Source organism: Ixodes scapularis, unplaced genomic scaffold, assembly GCF_016920785.2.
Source record: "Ixodes scapularis isolate PalLabHiFi unplaced genomic scaffold, ASM1692078v2 PGA_scaffold4__175_contigs__length_147842914, whole genome shotgun sequence".
Taxonomy (NCBI): domain Eukaryota; kingdom Metazoa; phylum Arthropoda; class Arachnida; order Ixodida; family Ixodidae; genus Ixodes; species Ixodes scapularis.
This window is the reverse complement of record NW_024609879.1, coordinates 13,641,775-13,646,304: the sequence shown is the minus strand read 5'-3', so window position 1 is coordinate 13,646,304 and position 4,530 is coordinate 13,641,775. Positions and strand designations below refer to the sequence as shown.

Below are 4,530 nucleotides of genomic sequence, written 5' to 3'. Positions count from 1 at the left end.
TTATACATCCCATTGTGTCGAAAATATCGGAGGGCGCACGATTCCTTTGCTTCTGGTTTACAGCCTGGTATTCTCCAGAACCGAAAGTGCTTTTGTGTACCTCGTCACTGTAAGTACCATTTATTTATGATATATATAAACTCCAGAACACCCAGCCACGCTCAACTAGCGACTGAACTACATAGACCCATCGCAGCAACGCTTAGGACTTGTAGGTATAACAATGGCTAAGAAGCTAACCCCTCTAGATATTAACTATCACATTGGGGAGGAATCGCTCGCAAAAGCGACAGAATATAAACATCTAGGAGTATTACTGGGTCTGAATCCTACATGAGCCTTCAAGTCGATGCCTGGTCTTTCACTGACTTTAAGAACTTCACGAGACGCTTCTCCGCAAGTAAAAATAACTGCCTTCAGAAGCCAAATTCGACCATTCATTGGCTTTGCCAGCCCAGTTTAAAAACCCTACATTCATAAAAAAAGCACGAAAAACTGCAGAGAGTACATAACAAGGCACTTCGCTTTATAGTTAATAATTACGGAACAATCACATTGGTCACAAAATTGCGAAAAATATCTGGATTTTATACCACCGAAGTGCACCTGAAAATTAATCGCCTTAAAAAGTTATTTTCAATTATTAACGATTCTCCGAAAGTGGACAAACAAAAATGTATAAAAATGTCAATTCCGACCCTTATTACTCATAAACATAACCAGCATATTGATATTTATCTCTGCTCTTAATTTTTTTTTTTTGTGAAATTTATCGACGATTGGAAGTGATTGCCAGAAAGAATTCTAAATAGTTCAGGCGCATCTGTGTTCGAGATAAACATATCATCGTTTTTTGTGTTGTAATGCCGTATTGCAAGGCGAGAGCGATAAGCTGAAGATCATTGAAAAAGTAATTGACGTAATCAATGTTTCTTAAAATACCGCGACAGTTCGGCTGCATAGGTTGCAACTTAGTCATCAATAAAAGGTGTGTACATATGTAAATATTTAAAAAAAATCTTGTAAAATAAGTAAAACAATAAAGTAAAACACAAAGTACGTGGAAAACATCGGAATCAAAATTTGGGAGGAACTACCGGCTTATTCGTTTTAGGTTTACCGGCGGGTGTCTTATACTCTATTCTTTCCTGGTCGGACCCAGGGGTGGACACATTGTTGGCATCTGTGGACATCTCCACCTCCTGAGATGTATCCATTACTTTTAAAACTGCTCCGGTCCGGTCAGGTGGGCCGGGCAGAGGGGTTAAAACCCCAAATATGACCGGCTGGAAAGGAAGCAGACGAACTGCGCAAGGGGTTGCCCGAGCTTGTCTGGTCCCCTCCTTTCACAGGAGCTGCATGGGCGCCATGTCGCTCCTTTGGTAGGGGGGCCCTCTTCAGCGAGCAAGAGCGAGAAACTCGCTTCTTCTCACCTAAGAGGGGACTTAGGAGAGGGGGAGGGCCCGGCTGCTGCTGGCCTGTCTTTGGATGGAGGAGCAGCAAGCGTGCCAACAACAAGGCCTGGAGGAAGCTGGTGCGCAAAACATCGGCAAAGCTTCCCTTCGGCAAAAGAAGAGTCGCTTTTTGGCTTCCAGGTATAATTTTTTGTTACTTTGACTCTAAGGATGTCCTTCTCTTGCTTTCAAGACGCACATGCAGGATAATAAGCAAGATATGGTCCACCGCACTTAGCGCAGTGGGCCACAGCCGCCTTAGCAACATCAGAAACGTGACCCTGACTACCATACTTTACACACGTCTCCTTCCCTCGTCAGCTGCGTGTTCCATGAGCAAAACGCTGGCAACTGAAGCACTGATGGCGGTGGGGAACGTAAGGGCCGAAGTGGCAGTTCACGAATCGTGCCCTGATTGTCTCTGGGCGAGTGTGCCTCTCAAAAGTCAGGATAACATACTTCAAAGGGATTCGTTCGCCATCTTTCCGAAACATGATCCGCTTTACAGCGACTACACCAGATTTTCTGAGTCCCCCAAGGATTTCTTTCTCACTCGTGTGAAAAAAGTCGTCCTCTGAAAGGACTCCACGGATAGTATTCACTGTGAGATAAGGGCTCAACTACACCTTCACGTCAAGGATGGTAATCAGCTTAAGGAGCGCGTCACTATTTTCTGTTGACTTCCACAAAGTGGTTTCCAGAGTGGTATTTTTTTGCCTTGTAGGGAGAACCCTACAAGGTTTTCTAGCACTTTCGCTTCATTAAGCGAATGAATGACGAAAAACTTCACAAATAATTCTACTTGGCATTCTTTGCCGATGTTTTTTGTTCTAGGCAGCGCCTTTTAAGGGCGTGCCCTGAGCGGCCATTGGAGGTGTGGGGCGCCATAAAAGGACAAAGAGTGTTGGAAATCTGCGGTGCCCGGCCTACCACCGAGCCCAACAATGGGTTAAGTAACCTACTATAACATAAATGCCTTTTCTGGAGGCGTTACTCGAACAGTGTTGACGGGAAACTCTAACCAAGTGTGGGTCCAGACAAAGGTCCATCGCCACGAAAGGTTAGCCCTTGCCGCCAAAAAAGGTGAACGAGAAAAAACGAGAAGGAGAGAAAATACAGACAGGAAAGGGGAAGAGAGGTGACTGACTGAATGATTATGGTCGGGCCTTACCAGGACTCCTGTCCACCAAAAGTGTGTGCCGAAATGGTGTGTTACCTAGCCTAGGGGGCCCCGGAGTGTCTAAAGCAACCCCGGGCTCGACTCAACCACCAGGATGCCCTTTTACCCGAACACGGGAAAGTCACGCACAGCCAGATGTGCGTGGGCGAACCCACATGGCACGGGTCCGTAGTGACGCTTCTCCTCAAATACCGACAACTCTCGATTCGCATGTCAAGGACGCCACCGGCTCCTCAGGGACATATTAAATGTTCATATACCGCAAGGATCATATCTTGTAACCCTGGACGTGTCTTTATTGTACACTAACGTCCCACACGATGACGGAATAGCTTTGTTAATAAACATGTACGAACAACCCCAAGAATCCGGGACATGCCGCCGCTCGCAACTTGCGCCATCTCTCGGCAGTCACGTCAGCGCCCCAGCGTAACTCAATGGGCAAAAACGTTTTATTTTTGTAATTCAGTTAAAACTCCACAAATTTAATTGCACTCGGGGGGCCATAATATTGATCTAATAGCCCGCTTATTTGAAGAATTTCAGTGCCTCACGATTGTTACATTTCCTTCCCGAATCAACAAACCGAATCCCATAGACTCCCATTGAAAATGAGGCCATGACATTCAGCTCCCAGGAAGAAAAGCTTGCCGCCACAGGAGCTTGAGGTCAAATGCGATCGCTTCATTAATCTTAGCTTTCATTGATTCCAGGAGAGCATTTTGAAATTCACGCTCAATTTTGAGTTATCTAATTATAAAGCTCTCTAATAACCGAGGGCTGGCAATAGCGTTAAAACATGGTTGGGTCAGCAGAGATCTCACGCCCAAAATATTTCGCAAATCTTTACTATTTTAAAGAATGAAATATATATTTCTGATTATTGCACCATGGTAGCAAGATCCTTCTTTTCGAGGGACAAATGAATTCATTTTAGCGCCATACATGTCGATAGCAATTATGGACCAATAAGAGATTTTGCGGTTCCTGTACCATGCCCAAATCCTAGTAAAGAAATCGACGACTTTACACAATTTCTGACTCACGCACTTCTGGGAGCTCTAGGTGCTTCCTCTGTACTTTTCGGGTGGTGGGGGGGGGGGGGGGGGGTCTGTTGGCCGCCCACCAAGAAGAACCGCGCTCGCCCGTGATCGGCAAAAAGTTGGCTGTCATCTTGGACAATTGGACAACCTGTGAGGCTTAAATGCGATATCATTTCCCGCGTGGAGACCTGGCGGAGGGGAACCCCCCCCCCTTCCCCCCCCCCTTCCCCCCCCGGCCCCGTGCGTTATGTTCCCGTTACTCCACAGACCGCGTTCTTATGACCCCACGGATCTTGGTCACATGACCTTGTGGCTTCCGTTGGCCCACTCTTTCACTGTGGTTACGTGGTTAATGTGGCGCAACGGACGATGGTCACGTGACCCCCTTAAATTATCGTCACGTGACCATGTCACCAACAATGGTGCAATATTTCTCATTAGGGCGCTGTGCTTTTTATTCTTTGGTAGGAGCGCGCTTTACTTGTGCTACGGCACCATTTTTTTTCAAGGTATTTCTTTTTATTCTCGTTGTGAGCACGTGCTGTCGGCATCGGGTACTACAAAAAATGTCATCACCCCGATTAAAGCGGAGATGAAGGTACCCTAGTTCGCATTTATAATCTCAAGGAAGCTTCTGGAGTGTTAAAAGGCAAAGCAGTAGGCAAAAAGTGCGAGTTAGGCTACTAGTCGCCTTTATGCCGATACAGTGCTTTTTTCATAAGGTCAAGAAAATAGAAGAAATTGCATGAGGAGGTAAAATTTCCACGTGGCATGTAGCTGGGCATGTCTACTATCATTCTCCAGCAAAAAATTTAATATTCATAAATAATATTTTCCTGCAATTTTTTATATC

General features: G+C 45.7%; 1 pseudogene; it reads left to right on the top strand.

Annotated features, from left to right (window-relative positions):
* Positions 1-349: 349 nt before the first annotated feature.
* Positions 350-864, top strand: LOC115327893 (annotated as a pseudogene).
* The last annotated feature ends 3,666 nt before the right edge of the window (positions 865-4,530 follow it).